This window comes from Caretta caretta, chromosome 8, assembly GCF_965140235.1.
Source record: "Caretta caretta isolate rCarCar2 chromosome 8, rCarCar1.hap1, whole genome shotgun sequence".
NCBI lineage: Eukaryota > Metazoa > Chordata > Testudines > Cheloniidae > Caretta > Caretta caretta.
This window is the reverse complement of record NC_134213.1, coordinates 4,943,374-4,950,235: the sequence shown is the minus strand read 5'-3', so window position 1 is coordinate 4,950,235 and position 6,862 is coordinate 4,943,374.

The following is a 6,862-nucleotide window of genomic DNA, read 5'->3' as shown; positions in this document are numbered from 1 at the left end:
TCTCATAGGTTGTGGCAGATCCAACTGTGTTGTTTTCCCAGTTTTAAAACAAGTGAGATTTGCAGAAAAGCAAAACCAGTGCCAGAGCACCACAACGTATCTGAAAAATAACCAGTGCGAAGCTGATTATTCACTACATCCGGATGAAAAGGTCAGCTTTCGGTAGTGTGGGGGTGTGTGCACGTGGGCGCCACCCTATTCTATACAATATGCTAGCTGTCTGTGAGAGCGGGGCAAGCTAGATATATTATTAATGTATGTGTGTTATAGGAAAGCCTAGCAGTTCCAGCCAAGGTCGGAGCCCCATTGTGCTGGGCATTGTACAGCACTTTGCAGTCCACCCCGAGTCAGCAGCAATGTGTAGCTGCATTGTCCCTGAAGCAGAGATGGGACCCAATTGTGACTGAGTGACATCTCGGTCCCTGCTGCTACCTCTTCCTTCCTCCTAGCCAGGTCGTCACAGCTGTGCTGGCCAGCATGGTGGGTGGAGGGGCTGGGACAGGCAGGGTGCCCAGGTTTTGCCCACTCCCGTTCCTTCTGCACCGGATGGGAAGTAGCAGCCTGGCAGTGACTGTTCTCCCACACGGCGCTTGCTATGGGCAATATGGCTGACCTGTGCAGGGGAGTAACAGGGCTCCTTACATTCCCTATTCACGTATGCAGGAGCATAGCCAAGATCATGATCAGGTCCACACTATGAGACAGCCCCTGCCCTGTAGGGAAATAGACTAGACAGACGGAGGATGGGAGAATGACGACATCCTAGGTGTCTTCCACCTCTAGTTTCCATGCCGCTGTGCCATCCCTGGGTGCTGCACATAACCCGACTTGCATGTTTGCAATGCTCTTCTGGCCTTGTCTCGTGGCTGATGAACAATATTCTCTAACTCCCTCTGGCCTCAGGCCCAGCATCGCTGGTTTGATGTAGCATAACAAAATGTCGTCTTTCTACAGCACCTTCCATTGGAGGAGCTCCGGGTGCCATCTTGTAAAACCCACCCGAAGGAGGGTGACACGAAAGGAGCAAAAAGAGCTGCAAATGGTGTTTGATTTTTGCGACTGGGCCTCAGCTAGAGACACAATTTCAATTTCCAGCTCCGGATTGCACACCTGTATTTTTTGTTCTTATCGACATAGAAAGCCATGTACATTTCATGTATCACAAATGAATCTCTAACATGCTACATGCAGAGGGGCAAAAACTTGAGCTCTGTTGCTTCCAAAACTGCAGTTAAATTCAGTTGGGGGAAATAAAACGATAGGCTTGTCCTCCTCTGGGGGAGTTTGATCTGCCACGCCAACCAAGCTTTATTCCATAAAACAAGGCCCCTTATTCTGGGAGCAATCCACTTGCTCAGAGCCTGAGTATTCTGGCTTTATGTAAGCAGAATACAGAGGGGTTTGGGAGCTGAGATCCAGCCCCCAACACCCAGGACAAGGGCATGGGGATGCTACGCTAAAGAATGGGACGGTACTTTATTTTTGTGATCTTTACGGAATCAACGGCAGAACTGGGTCTGCAAAATAAGAACTGACCACTCTATACTAGAACAAACTGGTCTTAGAGACGTTTTGTCTCCACCGTCGGCAAGGATATGGGGACGCAGGTGCCCAGGGAAATAATGAAACGCAGCAATCAGGGAGCAACTTGGACAGGTCCCTTTTCTAGACCAGCGTTTGCTGATTAAGTATCAGATCCTAATCCTGCCACTAGCTCTGGGCAGAAGAAGATCTATCCATGCAGAGACACTGGCTTGATTGGGGCCATGTCTTGTAAGCTCTCTGGAAAAGCCCAACTTTCGGCTCTCTTTGGTAGTTAAATAGATCTTAGTTCCAATGGAAGACTTCTGGTTTGATTTTATTTCAGCCATCAGATGTGGACTGTGATGTGTGTTAGTATAAAATATATATGTTGAATTCTGATTTGGGATCCATAGGAATGAAGTAGCTCCCCTGACTGTCCGACAGGTACATACCTAGGAGTTAAAGGAAAAGGACAAATGAAAAGTGTATAGCAATAAGGATTGTCTTTTAGTTGTTCATTTGTGTTTCTAAGGCAGGCACTGGCAATGGCTTGGAGGAGAGGTGCACATCTGTGAGAGGGAGGATATCATATCTCACACTGACAGGTTTCAGAGTAACAGCCGTGTTAGTCTGTATTCGCAAAAAGAAAAGGAGTACTTGTAGCACCTTAGAGACTAACCAATTTATTTGAGCATGAGCTTTCGTGAGCTACAACTCACTTCATCAGATGCATATCGTGGAAACTGCATCAGACTTTATATATACACAGAGAATATGAAACAATACCTCCTCCCACCCCACTGTCCTGCTGGTAATAGCTTATCTAAAGTGATCATCAGGTGGGCCATTTCCAGCACAAATCCAGGTTTTCTCACCCTCCACCCCCCCACACAAATTCACTCTCCTGCTGGTGCTAGCCCATCCAAAGTGACAACTCTTTACATAATCAAGTCGGGCTATTTCCTGCATGAATCCAGGTTTTCTCACATCCCCCCCCACCCCCATACACACACAAACTCACTCTCCTGCTGGTAATAGCTCATCTAAACTGACCACTCTCCAAGTTTAAATCCAAGTTAAACCAGAACATTTGGGGGGGAGGAGGGTAGGAAAAAACAAGAGGAAACAGGCTACCTTGCATAATGACTTAGCCACTCCCAGTCTCTATTTAAGCCTAAATTAATAGTATCCAATTTGCAAATGAATTCCAATTCAGCAGTTTCTCGCTGGAGTCTGGATTTGAAGTTTTTTTGTTTTAAGATAGCGACCTTCATGTCTGTGATTGCGTGACCAGAGAGATTGAAGTGTTCTCCGACTGGTTTATGAATGTTATAATTCTTGACATCTGATTTGTGTCCATTTATTCTTTTACGTAGAGACTGTCCAGTTTGACCAATGTACATGGCAGAGGGGCATTGCTGGCACATGATGGCATATATCACATTGGTGGATGTGCAGGTGAACGAGCCTCTGATAGCGTGGCTGATGTTATTAGGCCCTGTGATGGTGTCCCCTGAATAGATATGTGGGCACAATTGGCAACGGGCTTTGTTGCAAGGATAAGTTCCTGGGTTAGTGGTTCTGTTGTGTGGTATGTGGTTGTTGGTGAGTATTTGCTTCAGGTTGCGGGGCTGTCTGTAGGCAAGGACTGGCCTGTCTCCCAAGACTTGTGAGAGTGTTGGGTCATCCTTTAGGATAGGTTGTAGATCCTTAATAATGCGTTGGAGGGGTTTTAGTTGGGGGCTGAAGGTGACCGCTAGTGGCGTTCTGTTATTTTCTTTGTTAGGCCTGTCCTGTAGTAGGTAACTTCTGGGAACTCTTCTGGCTCTATCAATCTGTTTCTTTACTTCTGCAGGTGGGTATTGTAGTTGTAAGAAAGCTTGACAGAGATCTTGTAGGTGTTTGTCTCTGTCTGAGGCATTGGGGCAAATGCGGTTGTATCTTAGAGCTTGGCTGTAGACGATGGATCGTGTGGTGTGGTCAGGGTGAAAGCTGGAGGCATGCAGGTAGGAATAGCGGTCAGTAGGTTTCCGGTATAGGGTGGTGTTTATGTGGCCATTGTTTATTAGCACTGTAGTGTCCAGGAAGTGGATCTCTTGTGTGGACTGGACCAGGCTGAGGTTGGTGGTAGGATGGAAATTGTTGAAATCATGGTGGAATTCCTCAAGGGCTTCTTTTCCATGGGTCCAGATGATGAAGATGTCATCAATATAGCGCAAGTAGAGTAGGGGCTTTAGGGGACGAGAGCTGAGGAAGCGTTGTTCTAAATCAGCCATAAAAATGTTGGCATACTGTGGGGCCATGCGGGTACCCATAGCAGTGCCGCTGATCTGAAGGTATACATTGTCCCCAAATGTGAAATAGTTATGGGTAAGGACAAAGTCACAAAGTTCAGCCACCAGGTTAGCCGTGACATTATCGGGGATAGTGTTCTTGACGGCTTGTAGTCCATCTTTGTGTGGAATGTTGGTGTAGAGGGCTTCTACATCCATAGTAGCCAGGATGGTGTTATCAGGAAGATCACCGATGGACTGAAGTTTCCTCAGGAAGTCAGTGGTGTCTCGAAGGTAGCTGGGAGTGCTGGTAGCGTAGGGCCTGAGGAGGGAGTCTACTTAGCCAGACAATCCTGCTGTCAGGGTGCCAATGCCTGAGATGATGGGGCGCCCAGGATTTCCAGGTTTATGGATCTTGGGTAGTAGATAGAATATCCCAGGTCGGGGCTCCAGGGGTGTGTCTGTGCGGATTTGATCTTGTGCTTTTTCAGGAAGTTTCTTGAGCAAATGCTGTAGTTGCTTTTGGTAACTCTCAGTGGGATCATAGGGTAATGGCTTGTAGAAACTCGTGTTGGAGAGCTGCCGAGCAGCCTCTTGTTCATATTCCGACCTATTCATGATGACAACAGCACCTTCTTTGTCAGCCTTTTTGATTATGATGTCAGAGTTGTTTCTGAGGCTGTGGATGGCATTGCGTTCCGCATGGCTGAGGTTATGGGGCAAGTGATGCTGCTTTTCCCAATTTCAGCCCGTGCACGTCGGCGGAAGCACTCTATGTAGAAGTCCAGTCTGCTGTTTCGACCTTCAGGAGGAGTCCATCTAGAATCCCTCTTTCTGTAGTGTTGGTAGGGAGACCTCTGTGGATTAGTATGTTGTTCAGAGGTATTTTGGAAATATTCCTTGAGTCGGAGACGTCGAAAATAGGATTCTAGGTCACCACAGAACTGTATCATGTTCGTGGGGGTGGAGGGGCAGAAGGAGAGGCCCCGAGATAGAACCGCTGCTTCTGCTGGGCTGAGAGTATAGTTGGATAGGTTAACAATATTGCTAGGTGGGTTGAGGGAACCATTGCTGTGGCCCCTTGTAGCATGTAGTAGTTTAGAAAGTTTAGTGTCCTTTTTCTTTTGTAGAGAAGCAAAGTGTGCGTTGTAAATGGCACACTGACATGTTTGAACCTCTTCCATAAACTCAAGGCTGGTGTGTAGGAAAGCACCTCTTCTACAGAAGAAACAGGGCCCCTTTCATTCCTTTGGTCTGTTTGCAACTTTGAGATAAAGCCCCCAATTATAATTTCCACCTGGCTTCTTGCTGACCAAGCTATTCTTAGCAAAAAGCAAGGTTGTCCTTTGTTTGTTCTGCTTCTTAGCTAATATTGTTCATTATTTGCTAGGCCTCTGTCTTCTTGACCAAACTCTGGATTTTGGGCCTGTAAAAAGAGCTGACACAGTCTATATATCAGGTTGTAACATAAACAGCATATGGATTTTAGCCCTTCAAGAGAGACAAGGTAGGTGAGGTCCAAGAAAATATATTACCTCACCCCACCTTGTCTCTTTAATGGAAACATTTCTTAAAAAAAACAACCCAGTGACAAATTCTGAGAGCAGATTAAAATGAAAGTACAAGCTGCTTTACTACATATTTAGATTTAGGAGCTGTAACCTGGCTCTCTAAATTAAATGTTTTCCTTGGTAATTTGGCTGTCACATAATGAAGCTGAAGTCTGCTGGAAGGTGCCACCTAGCGGATTATACAATAAATTTAAATTTAAATCCTTTCGTGAGGGGAAGGATGGGTGAAGAAAAAACTGTTTTTTTGTTTTTGTTTTGTATAGATTTTTGTGTTACAGTAGGAAATAAAAATGTAGCATCAGAGCTTTAGTTGCAAGAGACCTGATATTTACTTTAGCTGTAACCCCAGCAGGACATTGTATTGCCACAGATCTGATAGTTGCATTAGCCTAGCTTTATTGCTGTTATGCTTGCAGTAAAGCTTCATAATTATGTGGGTTGTTTGCTCTTAATTTAAGAAATGAATCAACTCACTGTTTTGGGGAAATTCTGTTGCATTTTTTAGAATGCTGTTTTAGGATTATAAATCATTTAGATTATGGTACAGTAGAATCCACTTAATTGGTTCCCTGATAAAGAGCATTCTTTCTTAATTGGGACTATTGCCAGAGAACTGATTTGAGGCAATCATGCATGTCAATAACATCATCAGCCTATGGATTAATGGTACAGTATGTTGTGGGTGTCTGTTAAAATGGCACATGTAGTGTTTCCTCTAAACCTGTTTACAGTAAGTTGATATTAATTGTGATTCTGTTTGGTGGGTGAGCTTTATTCACTTTGGTGGAAATTTACTCCAATGCAGAAGGCCCAGCACAGGACCCTAGACACCATTTAAGCCCTAGAGATGATTCTCACTCTTTGTTTCTCCCCGCTGCTGGATTATTGCTGTCAGACAAACACATCTTAAATACTGTAATGTGCTTCATGTTTTGTAAATTGCTTATTTTTAAGGACATGCATTACAAGTAAGTGAATGTTTACTTACAGTGTGTTCCTATGAGTTTCCACTTTTGGTACCATCACTTCACTGGTATGTTAACTTCCACTGGGGTACTAATTTAAAGGATTCTATCCTATCTTTCATAAGCAATTAATATACCAGCTTCCCCCACCAATTCATATTGGTTATAGCTACCTTTGGCCACACCGCTATAGTTAGAAATCACGTAGCCATTTCTATGATGTTCCCTGTCTTCACACAGTTTCGTTTTAATTATACACATTTGCTCTGTGATGAAATTTGGTGTAGGCTGTCACCCTGCCGCCCATTGATTTTGTTTGTTAGTTATCCTTAGTCACTTGAATCTGCTTCAGAGTTTCAACAAATTCTGTAAACTGGTCAGCTGTAATGCCACTGACTATTAAATCTGATGTAAACTCGGGGCCATCTAAGAACCTCACACTTGACACCATGCTACACACCATGGCCACTCAGGATTTAATGGCAACAGCAGGCAGAGAACTTAGATCTGCCTGTATGCAAAAGCACAG